At 40.0% G+C, this 13117-nt stretch overlaps 1 protein-coding gene across 3 annotated transcripts in view; it reads right to left on the reverse strand.

Annotated features, from left to right (window-relative positions):
- RFFL (ring finger and FYVE like domain containing E3 ubiquitin protein ligase) overlaps positions 1 to 2145 on the reverse strand; it is a 51311-nt gene extending 49166 nt beyond the window's left edge. The window contains exon 1 of one of the 3 annotated variants that reach the window (XM_081944787.1): positions 2016 to 2145. The gene's annotated coding sequence lies outside the window, so the exon portion shown is untranslated. Of the gene's footprint in view, positions 1 to 1967 lie in introns of all 3 variants that reach the window. The other 2 variants (XM_081944788.1, XM_081944789.1) reach the window with 2 other exon arrangements.
- Between the last annotated feature and the right edge of the window lie 10972 nt (positions 2146 to 13117).

Below are 13117 nucleotides of genomic sequence, written 5' to 3' on the forward strand. Positions count from 1 at the left end.
TGGTCAAAGTGCCTACAGATGACAGATGTGATCCAACATCTAATGACAATGGATTTGGGGCAATTTGGAGAATGCTGTTTTAAATATTAACCTATACATTACAATTAAAGTAGAGCAATCACGCAACAATAGTATTTAACTGATAACCTCAGGTTCAACCAGCTATTTTGAGGCCCTAAAGAGCAAGAAAGAGCAAGCCATTTGATCTGGGTTTCAGGGTTTTGGGTTGGGTTGGTGGGTTTTTTTTTTTTGTTTTTGTTTTTTTTGGAATGAGAATTTTAAGTGGCAAAATGAAGAAGCATTGCAAAAATGTTGGTCCTTAAATTCATTCACAAGGAAACTCTTTGGGTAATTTAATTTCGCTGGGAGGTAATTCATGGAGCAAAATTTGCTGCTTAAAATCCAAAGTCCCCCAAACTTTTGGCCTATGAAAACAAAGGAAAGTGAAGTTACATAAATTAGAAAAAACATTTATTTTGTTAGATTTATATCCCACATTTCATCCAAAAGCTCTAGGTGGTCTTACACCAAGCACTCTCTTCATTTTATCTCCACAATCCTGTGTGGTAAGTTGGGCTGCAGGACTATGATTAGCTCAGAGTCACCCAATGTATTTCCATAGCTAAGGATGGACTCTGAACCTCAGTTTCCCTGGTCCCTAACCACAACGATTTGTTTCATCTATGTATATTTGGGAGGGGGGGTTAATTTCAGGTTTACATTGGAAATAAGATGAATATTATGTTAAAAACATCATGGAAAACATTAATTTTGAAAACAATGAGAGGAATGGTATAATACAACTCTTTGTAGGGACAATTCCAAGCCCAGTGGCAGTAATGCTGGAAAAGGCAAATCTCCTGAGAAGGGAAACCTTTGAACTGCAGAAGAAATGAACAAGATAAGATGGGCCTTAGAGCCATGAAGATTTTGAAATCAAGGAGGAGCTTACGCTTGATGCAGGAGCAGATAAGCAAGCAATTGAGGGGTTTAAGAAAACTATCATGCAGTCACTTTGTTATTTTTTACTATTAATTCTAAGATCAAATATGACACAAGTTTACCTACAACCCAACTAATCATCAACCCAGGAAATACTTTCAAAAAGGTATTTTTTCATTGTACTAGGAAGCATCATGCAAATGAACAGAGTGCAAAAAAATGTCTCAACTCTGATTACCAGCATAGTAAACAGAAGCTGCACGGGATCTTAGGGACCTTCCTGTCGGTTACCAGAGATGACATCAGCTGGAAGGCAATACATACCAACCCTCCCCAGCCTAGTGTTCTCCAGCTGCCACAAACTTTCCCCCAGCAGCTTGGCTGTTGAATAGACCCAGCCCATCTGAAGAACAATGTAGGGCTGGAAGTATCAATAAATATACTTGCAGCCCTGTTTGTACACAAAAGCACCACGTTCTTCAACATTTTAGCTTTCATTGAAATAATAATCTTTATCACCACGTAGCCTTATCGTGTCTTTTGCTTGCTGGGCTTTTCCCCCCGCCTTTGCTATTGACCCCCTCTCAGAGTCAAGAAGTGTGTTTTGTTTTCTAAGGAGAAAAGAAACATTTCCAAGAGAATAAACTTCCTCAGCCTGATAGAGAAGTCTTCCTGGGGAGCTTAAACGCTACAACTCTCATCCGTCTGCAACGGCATGGCTGCAACAGCTGGACTATAACTCAACACACCTGGAGAGCAACAGATCGGAGAAAATTAGCTGGGGCTGCGCGAAAGGCAAGCCAAACCTCAAGCAAGTGTCATACCATCCTCCCTTCGAAATATGTTTACTCTGAAAATATATTCTCCCCAGTTCAACAGGACTTTAACACTATCTATCACATTCAGCTTCCCACACCTTCCTCCACACTCCATTCCTTAGACACCCAACCACCAAAATAAAAAGCGCAGCCTCCTTCTAAAAGCAGCAACCAAAAAGGAGATTTTTTTTCTTCCCGTTTCTCTACCGTTTCCTCACCGGCTTTCTACTCTCTTTCTCTCTCTCTCCCTCTTACATTTCACCACCGAGAACGCTCCACTCCAGACCTCCGCGACACGGCAGTGCCTCCTCCTCCCGCGAAGGCCAGGCTCCAACTGCCTCGGCTAGAATGGATTGAGTGGGCGGGGCCAGAGGAAGGAACCACCCCTCGCGCCCGCCCGGCCGACGGCCGCCCAAGCCTTGGGCTGCTGTCTCGCTGCTTTGGCAACCAGGAGGCGGGGTCACGTGGGGGTGGAGCTAAAGAGCGAAGCTGCGTTGGGATTTGTCGCTTTTTGATCTACGGTTGAGGTTTTGCAAAGGAAGGGGAGCGAAGCTTGAGTACCGCGCGCCATAGAGAGGGAAACGGGATTAAGGCTAGAGGGGCCGCCTGGGAGGTGGAAATGATCGTTGGCCTCAGCGTGGAGGAAGATGTTGACAAGCGAATATTCAGTTCGATATTGAATTCCGATATTGCTTTGAGGGATAAAAATAAGAAAATTCCCATTCTGTTCTAAATTATTGAATGTGGAAAAATGATGGACGTGCACATTGAATGGAATAGAATATAATTCTTTATTGGCCAAGTGTGATAGGGCACATAAGGAACTTGTCTCTGGTGCATATGCTCTCAGTGTACATAAAAAGACAAGATACATTTGTCAAGAATCATAAGCTAGCTGAATTGCAATACGGGTTGTAGATACAGTGACCATATTTTCTTGGAAAAAAATAAAGGACAATCCTGGAAAAGGGGCAAGTCTGAAAAAGACTGATAAAAGTTTTAAAAGCTTTTGTTCCCCTTCCCTCCTCTTTTTAACAGCCTTCCGATCTGGAGTCAGAGAAACCCGTCTCCACTCCTAAAATACAATGTTTTCTTAAAGGCAATAGATCACTGACAGACAGGAATCTAGCACTGGAGCCAGTCAACATTTAAAAGTCTTGGGAATTTAGCACTTCTGCCTGGCCAGGAAGATCTTTTCTGATAAGGGACATAACAGACAAAATATTTTCTAAATTCCTCTGACCATAAAAGTATATCACACATGTGTTTCCTGTTTATCTTGTGACCTCATGTCTTACAGAAAGGGCTCAAAATGATATGTAAAATCTTACTGATGTACCGGTCTGTGGTCAACTCCCCTAAAGCAAACCTTGCATTCTTTGATGATGTGACAAAATTAGTGGACCAGAGGAATGCCGTTGATATAGTTTACTTGGACTTCAGTAAGGCTTTTGATAAGGTAGACCATAACCTACTACTAGATAAAGTAGAAGAATGTGGGTTAGACAGCATCACCACCAGATGGATTGGTAACTGGCTGACCAACCGCACTCAACGTGTAGTTCTCAATGGAACTGCATCTACATGGAGGGAAGTATGCAGTGGAGTACCCCAAGGCTCTGTTTTAGGCCCAGTACTCTTCAACATCTTCATCAATGATTTGGATGAGGGAATAAATGGGGAACTCATCAAATTTGCAGATGATACCAAGCTGGCAGGAATAGCCAACACTCCAGAAGATAGGCTTAAGATACAGAAGGATCTTGACAAACTTGAACATTGGGCACTATCTAATAAAATGAAATTCAATGGTGAAAAGAGTAAGGTTCTACATTTAGGCAACAAAAACGGAATGCACAGGTACAGTATAGGTGATACCTTACTCAGTAGTAGTAACTGTGAAAGGGATCTTGGAGTCCTAGTGGACAACCATTTAAATATGAGCCAGCAGTGTGCAGCAGCTGCCAAAAAAGCCAACACAGTTCTAGGCTGCATCAACAGAGGGATAGAATCAAGATCACGTGAAGTGTTAATACCACTTTATAATGCCTTGGTAAGGCCACACTTGGAATACTGCATTCAGTTCTGGTCGCCACGATGTAAAAAAGATGTGGAGACTCTAGAAAGAGTGCAGAGAAGAGCAACAAAGATGATTAGGGGACTGGAGACTAAAACATATGAAGAACGGTTGCAGGAACTGGGTATGTTTAGCTTAAGAGAAAGAAGGACTAGGGGAGACATGATAGCATTATTCCAATATCTCAGAGGTTGCCACAAAGAAGAGGGAGTCAAACTATTCTCCAAAGCACCTGAGGGTAGAACAAGAAGCAATGGGTGGAAACTAATCAAGGAGAGAAGCAACTTAGAACTGAGGAGAAATTTCCTGACAGTGAGAACAATTAATCAGTGGAACAGCTTGCCTCCAGAAGTTGTGAATGCCCCAACACTGGAAGTCTTTAAGAAGATGTTGGATAGCTATTTGTCTGAAACGGTATAGGGTTTCCTGCCTAGGCAGGGGGTTGGACTAGAAGACCTCCAAGGTCCCTTCCAACTCTACTATTGTATTGTATTGTATTGTATTGTATTGTATTGTATTGTATTGTATTGTATTGAACTGTTTTCGGAATAGCAATAAAGAAGCCTTAATATCCTTGCTGAAACTTGCTTCCCCTTTTCTATTTTATTTTGATTTCCTTGTTAAATTTGGAAGCTAACACAAGGGCAAATCTAGAACTTGAAAGAAATGAGGAAAAACCTGGTCTGGAAAAAAGGGGAAATAACATTAACTTTCCACAAAATGAAAGGCTAGGAAATGTAATGAAGGAAAGTGAGGAAAGGAGAATGAAAACAAACAAGTTTTAATTTAAAATTAATTTAAATTAATTAATTTAAAATTAATTAAAATTAATTAATTTAAAATTAATTTTAATTAAAATTTAAATTAATTTAAAATTTAATTTAATTTAAAGAGCTGATGTGGTTCCCATCTTCAAAAAAGTGAAAAAACAGATCCAGGAAACTACAGACCTATCAGCCTGACCTCAATACCAGGAAAGATTCTGGAAAAAATAATCAAGCAACGAATTTGCGAACACCTAGAAGCAAACAAAGTAATAGCCAAAAGCCAACGTGGATTTGTCAAAAACAGATCATGCCAGACTAATCTTACTGCATTCTTTGATAATGTGACAAAATTAGTGGACCAGATAAATGCCGTTGATATAGTTTACAGCATCACCACCAGATGGATTCGTAACTGGCTGACCAACCGCACTCAACGTGTAGTCCTCAATGGAACTGCATCTACATGGAGGGAAGTATGCAGTGGAGTACCCCAAGGCTCTGTTTTAAGCCCAGTACTCTTCAACATTTTCATCAATGATTTGGATGATCCTTTCGGGAGAGGGGGCGGTATATAAGCGCTAAGAAATAAATAAATAAATGAGGGAATAAATGGGGAACTCATCAAATTTGCAGATGACACCAAGCTGGCAGGGATAGCCAACACTCCAGAAGATAGGCTTAAGATACAGAAGGATCTTGACAAACTTGAACATTAGGCACTATCTAATAAAATGAAATTCAATGGTGAAAAGAGTAAGGTTCTACATTTAGGCAACAAAAATGGAATGCACAGGTACAGTATAGGTGGTACCTTGCTCAGTAGTAGTAACTGTAAAAGGGATCTTGGAGTCCTAGTGGACAACCATTTAAATATAAGCCAGCAGTGTGCAGCAGCTGCCAAAAAAGCCAACACAGTCCTAGGCTGCATCAACAGAGGGATAAAATCAAGATCACATGAAGTGTTAATACCACTTTATAATGCCTTGGTAAGGCCACAACTGGAATTCAGTTCTGGTCGCCACGATGTAAAAAAGATATGGAGACTCTAGAAAGAGTGCAGAGAAGAGCAACAACGATGATTAGGGGACTGGAGACTAAAACATATGAAGAACGGTTGCAGGAACTGGGTATGTTTAGCTTAAGAGAAAGAAGGACTAGGGGAGACATTATAGCATTGTTCCAATATCTCAGGGGTTGCCACAAAGAAGAGGGAGTCAAACTATTCTCCAAGGCACCTGAGGGTAGAACAAGAAGCAATGGGTGGAAACTAATCAAGGAGAGAAGCAACTTAGAACTGAGGAGAAATTTCCTGACAGTTAGAACAATTAATCAGTGGAACAGCTTGCCTCCAGAAGTTGTGAATGCCCCAACACTGGAAGTCTTTAAGAAGATGTTGGATAGCTATTTGTCTGAAACAGTATAGGGTTTCCTGCCTAGGCAGGGGGTTGGACTAGAAGACCTCCAAGGTCCCTTCCAACTCTACTATTGTATTGTATTAAGTGTAAAGTGGATTCGTTCATTTGGCAGAAGGGTTGACTAGATCAGCGGTCACCAACTAGTGGTCCGCCAGAAAAATTTGTTGGTCTGCAGAAAAATTATTTGCATTTTTTATATTTCACTAAATACTATTTATCTTTTTTTTAAACCATATTAATGGTCCGCGGGATTTAAAATTATGAATTTAGTGGTCCCTGACATCTGAAAGGTTGGTGACCCCTGGATTAGATTATCTCCCTGGTTCCCCTCCCCAACCTTGCCATTCTGTGATTGGGTGAAAAGAGAAAGAAAAAAACGAGCTAAAAGGCATTTCCTGATTCAGTTAAAGTTGGGACTACATCTCTCATCTTTTGCAGACATCATAAGAGGCTTAAGACAAGAAATCTCAAAGTAGCAATCCCTAGAAGTGTCAAGGAAGTTTACAAATTTATTTAAAGCCAAACAGGTTTGCACAAGCAGAGTCAGTCTACCCACCTGTCAAAATGATTTGACAATTTTGTACTGGCTGGTAATTTGCCACATGTTGTGTAATACTATTATCTGTAGTTTTTTGGGTGTCTGTATAAAATGCATTAGCGAAATTCATTTTTATCTTTTATTTTATCCATTCCTTTTTAAATGGAAACGTTGCTTGGGTAACAGAAAATGAAAAGTGGACCAGCCTGCTAACAATGCTGATAAAAATAAGCCTATATTAAGAAAGCATGATGGAAGTTATAAGAAGTTGCATATTTGGAATTTTTTTGCCCAAATCCAACAAATCATTTGGGGGGGGGGGTGTTACATTAATTCATTTATTTTTTTATCAGTTCTACAGTTCAGAAGCAAACTCCCATAATAAATGAAATTAGCTACGCTAATCGTACTGCTTGGTAATATAGTAGTGTTAAATGGAAAAAGGTTTCCTCTGCGGGTTCGGATTTCCCGGCTGGGAGAGCATCACCGGCTGAGTGAATGAATTTAAGATTGAAGCAAGCTGCGTTTGAAAGCAAGTTGTCTTTATTATTTCAGGAAAGCAAGACCGACAGTGATGTAGATCAGCGTTCCTGGGTGAGCTGACCCCGACATACAGTAAGTGTACATTTTTTATACTATTTTCCTCTTTGAAGTCCTTTTGTTTTCTTTGTACTATTGTTTTATCACTTTTTGTGTGTGCCTTTACTAATGGTTCTAATCCTGTCTTGAGTTTTGTTATTCCTCTGCCCTAAAGTACTTCCCATGGGGCAGGTATTAGCCTTGGTGTCTTCTACTGTATTTCCTATTTTTACATCTTCGCCCTGAGCTAATCAGTCTTTGTTGTCACTCTGACCTTTTCTTCTCTTAAAGGTAACTTCTTCCTGCACTTCCTAGGTCTTTTATATTATTTTGTACTCTGCAGCTATTTCTAATTGTCCTGATATCCTGGTAATTATTCTCAGGTGGTTTCTTTTATAATGTATGCTGGCTTTGTTATTCTTGTGACTTTCAGTTTAGTTATGGGCTGTACTGGTCTTCCTAATACAACACTGTCTTGGTGAAGTTCCCTTCCCACAGTAGCAAATTGGACAGACTTCCTGTTTCTGAGACCTATCCTTTTATTTATTTAGTTTTTGTACACGGAAACAAAAGCTTTCTATTTTACTTTGCCATTGTCTTTAGTACTGGGAGGCATTGAAATAAAAAGTTAACCTCTGCAAGAATGTTGATTTCAGCCACTGAAATTTGCCCAACATTGACATTTTTGAGGTCCAGTTTTTAAATTCTTTAATTTCTTTCACGTTGGTACTGTAGGAAGTTAGCACCCACCCCTCTCCTAGAAAATGAAATATCCTAGGAAATATTTAAAAGGCAGAAAATTATATATCCCTGGATAAGAAATGGAGAAACATGTTTTTAGGCAGGAAACAGACTCGCTCTTAAAAGATACCCCCCCCTCATCTTTGTCAATGGGCCATTAAGGCCTGAGCCAGCCTATTCTACATAATAAAAATCTACCCATTTCATTGCACCACCCACCAAGTTTCAACCAAACTTAGCACACAGACAACCTACAAAGACCTCTGACAGCAACCAATCATGTTACACTTCGTGTGCCCCAGGAAGTCCAAAGCCCAGGAGAGGGCCTAAACCCTATGGACTCTCAGCATCTCTTCCCTTTTCTGCTCAGGAGCTCAAGCCATGTGATCCTGTCCACCATTAAACCATCTTTCCAAGCAGCCTCCATTTTTCCAGTATCTTTTTTCCCACTTGGAACTGAACCCAGATAGACATTTTTTCCAACAATATATAATTATTTGTAAAAATTTCATCAACATTTTAGATATAGTGATGTCTAACTATTTTAAAGATTTATGTATTACTGGAAAATTCTAAAACTCTGTATGTTTCCATTTGGGATTTTGGGCGTGTGTGGAAAAAAACCCATAATTTATGAAAATTAATTGATAGTTCAGATACCTCTGCAAATTCCTCTAACTCCTCCTTAATATAATTAGCTGAATGAGAAATATTTGAGAGTCAAAACCACATAATCTCCAAATAGATTTAAAAGATACATTTTTCCTATTTTTATCCCATTAATTTGATTATTAGATCTAAATGCAATTGCCAGCACTTCTATAGTAGGCTGAATAGCAATAGTGATAAAATACAACCTTGCTTATTACCTCTTAAAATTGTAATGGAAATCTGACTCATAACTATTAAATTTTATAGGGCCTTAGTTGGTCTGTTAATATCAGAAGTGGGTTGCTACCGGTTCAGCCTGGTTTGGCCTGGTTCAGCCAAACTGGTAGTAGAATTCAGGCCTGGGTAGCAGAACCAGCAGCAACCCAGGCCTGCAACGTCCCTGAACCAGTTTCCTCGCTGCCGCTTGGCCACCACCACCATTTTGGATTTTAGTGACTGCACATGCACATTTCACTGTAAATTGTTCTGCGCATACGTGAAAAACAATACAATAGCAGAGTTGGAAGGGACCTTGGAGATCTTCTAGTCCAACCCCGTGCCTAGGCAGGAAGCCCTATACTGTTTCAGACAAATAGCTATCCAACATCTTCTTAAAGACTTCCAGTGTTGGGGCATTCACAACTTCTAGAGGCAAACTGTTCCACTGATTAATTGTTCTGTCAGGAAATTTCTCCTCAGTTCTAAGTTGCTTCTCTCCTTGATTAGTTTCCACCCATTGCTTCTTGTTCTACCCTCAGGTGCCTTGGAGAATAGCTTGACTCCCTCTTCTTTGTGGCAACCCCTGAGATATTGGAACAATGCTATCATGTCTCCCCTAGTCCTTCTTTCTCTTAAGCTAGACATACCCAGTTCCTGCAACCGTTCTTCATATGTTTTAGTCTCCAGTCCCCTAATCATCTTTGTTCCTCTTCTCTGCACTCTTTCTAGAGTCTCCACATCTTTTCTACATCGTGGCGACCAAAACTGAATATTCCAAGTATTCCAGTCTGTGAAAAAAGCACTTTCCACAAAACCAGATCCTGGAGCCCAAGAGATTGCGACTCACTGAATTAGAAAACACCCACAAAACCATTTACATTACCGATTCACCAGGAAAGAAGAAAACAACTCACCACTCTTTGATATCCTGATCAGCAGAGACTATGATGGCAAACTAGAAACACTAGAAACCCACCCACATCAATCTAGTGCTCCACTATCAAACAACCCAACCTCCTACAAGAGAAGCTGTGCAAGAACTCTATTTAGGCCAGGGGTAGTCAACCTTTTTATACCTACCGCCCACTTTTGTATCTCTGTTAGTAGTAAAATTTTCAAACCGCCCCCCGGTTCCACAGTAATGGTGATTTATAAAGTAGGGAAGTAACTTTACTTTATAAAATTTATAAAGCAGAGTTACAGCAAACCCCTACCGCCCACCATGAAAGCTGAAACGCTCACTAGTGGGCGGTAGGGACCAGGTTGACTACCACTGATTTAGGCGAACACAAATACACTGCAGCAACCCTGAACATCAGAAAAAGGAAACAGATCATCTCAAATCAAAAAAGTTGCTTGATGTTCTAGAAAGCGAGTTCCTATTAGCATTCTCTGTGATGGGCCCAGCACTTTGGAATGACCTCCCCCTTGACATCAGGATTACCTCCGATCTCCGCTCCTTCCGTGTAAAGCTCAAGACCCACCTTTTTCAATTATCTGGCCTGGCTCAACCGTAGTTTCATCCTATTCCTCCTGACAGTCTTTTTTAAATTCGGAATTTTTAATTTGGGGTATTTTAATTGCTAATTTTATTACTATTATTGTATGTATTTAATGATTGTTACCTCCTCCGTGTATGAGTATGCGTGTATGTGTATGTTTATATGTATATATGTATGTGCTCTTATTGTACGCCGCCCCGAGTCCCTTGTGGAGAGGGAGCGGCTAACAAATTAAATTTATTATTATTATTATTCTTTCCTCTGCATTCATAACTTCTTCCCCTTCTCCCTCCCCTCTTGGAAAATTACTCTTCATCCTTTTCCTTCCCATCATGCATGCTGTGTCATACATCCATATCCTTTGATCCCACTTAAAATAATAGCAAAAAAAAATTGCAGAGGACTCTCAAAACATCCTCTTAACAGTCTACAAGGAAAAGGTAAAGGTTCCCCTTGCATCTATGTGCTAGTTGTTCCCGACTCTAGGGGCCGGTGCTCATCTCCGTTTCAAAGCCAAAGAGCCAGCGCTGTCTGAAGACTTCTCCATGGTCATGTGGCCAGCATGACTAAATGCCAAAGGAAATGCTGTTACCTTCCCACCAAAGTGGTCCCTATTTTTCTACTTGCATTTTTTAATGTACTTTCGAACTGCTAAATTGGCAGAAGCTGGGACAAGTAACGGGAGCTCACTCTATTACACGGCGCTAAGGATTCGAACTGCTGACCTTACTGATTGACAAGCTCAGCGTCTTAGTCACTGAGTGACCACATCCCTTACAGTCTACAAAGAGGTGCCCAACTGAGAGTCTTTCTCCCTTCACTAGTCAACAAACTCCCACATTTAATTACCACAGTTCCTTAACACTGTTTTACCTACAGGTATTCTACGTCGTACAACAGCCATAGAGCCTGCCCATCATGTTCAGGTCCCGATTGTCATAAATCAGATCACCCACAGGATGAACCCAATTGCTAGAACCAGTTTTTCCAGAAAAAAAATGTGTTGGCAAAAGTCTTGTGCAATCACATGAGTGTGGAATACTGCAAACAACCTTAAATGTGACCTAGTTGCTCAATGCCCAAAGTACTGTTATGTGATGGCAGGGGAAGGGAGGAGCAACCCACAGAACTTTGAATCCTGGTCTAAGTACCTTCCAAATATGTCCATCGTGTCTTTGAATGGTGACCAATTTTAAGTTGAGGTTATCGGTATACAGTTAGTCCTCAACTTACAATCATTCATTTAATGCAGGGGTGTCCAAACTTGGCAACTTTAAGACTTGTGGACTTCAACTCCCAGCTGGCTGGGGAATTCTGGGAGTTGAAGTCCACAAGTCTTAAAGTTGCCAAGTTTGGACACCCCTGATTTAATGATCATTCAATATTACTGTCAGAATTCCAAGTGATGCACCCAGAGAAAACAGAACTCAGAAACAGGCCAATTCCGCAAAGAACAATTTATTGGATAGATCATATTGGCACAGTTGATGAAAGCCAACTCTGAAAGTGCCCGTGACTTTCACCTAATTAGAAAATCAAAGTTTCCCCTTTCCCACAAATCACCGGTCACGCTGTTCAATCCAGTTGCTGGCCAGTTGCTTGGTTACTCTACTCCTCCTCTGGCCAGTCACCTGTGAGAATGTCCTTGCTTCCCACAGGAAAACTTTATTGTTTTGGCTACAAAACCCCACCTAACTATTTCCCCCCTCCCTCTATTGTGTGGCAACCCTGAAGCCTCCAAAATGGCCTCAGCCAGGTTCACTTCAGGGTTGAGAGTTACAACAGCACTGAAAAAGGTGACTTGTGACCAGCTCTCACACTTACGACTGTTGCAGCATTCCCCCACAGACACATGGTCAAAGTTGGCAACTAGCATGTATTTACAATGGTTACATTGGGTCCTGGGATTGTGATTTGCAACCTTCCTAAGGAACATATGGCAAGCAGAGTCAATGGGGGAAGCCAGATTTGCTTAACAACCACATGATTCACTTAACAATTGTAGTGATAAAAAAAACTTTGGAGTGCGCAGAGATGGACAAACTAACTCAAAAATTACAGGACAAAGAAGAATCGGAATACTACGAAATTTGGAATAAGTGGTATGAATGGTTGGATAATAAGAAAAACATTTAAGCCGAAAACAATATACATAAATAAACATAGAACTGTATATAAAAATAGGTAAATATGTTAAATATCATAAAAATGTATAGATAAAATGACATAAGGATTGTAATATATGGTAAAGAGAGGAAAACATACATAGATACGACGATGTAACATTGTACAAACTGTTGATATAAAGAGTATAATATGTGATAAAAAGACAAAAAAAAATTATTCACAAAAGACTTAAGAAACTAAAAAAAAAAAAAAACAATTGTAGTGATTCTCTTAACAACCAGGGCAAACTCACTTAACTGCCTTCCTTAGCAACATTGTCTCAATTAGTCGAGGACTTCCTGTATTATTTTTAACTTTTATATTTGACCTTTTTAAAACTATTTTTCTTCTACTTCTAAAATTAAAAACTCAAAAAAAGTTAGTCAGTCAAATCTCTTCCATTCTGAACTCGGTGCAATGTGCTTATCTAATCTTCAGCTTGCGATTGAGCCAGCTTCCCACAATTCCAAGGACAAATCAGATTGCTTCCTTCAGTCCTTGTTAAGAGTTCTGTAGAAATAACTTTTTGTCCTTGTGGCATTAAAAACAATTTATTTGAAAGGGAATCCCCACTTGTACTGAATTTCATTCTACCTCTCTTATCTGTCAATGGTCTGAATTATTTTCTTCATGCAATGTAGCTACCTCGCCATCTTGGAAGAATATTGTTTTACTGTTCCATTGAATCTCCTTCAGTCCAGT

Source organism: Natrix helvetica (genome assembly GCF_964273705.1).
Source record: "Natrix helvetica genome assembly, chromosome: 2".
Taxonomy (NCBI): domain Eukaryota; kingdom Metazoa; phylum Chordata; class Lepidosauria; order Squamata; family Natricidae; genus Natrix; species Natrix helvetica.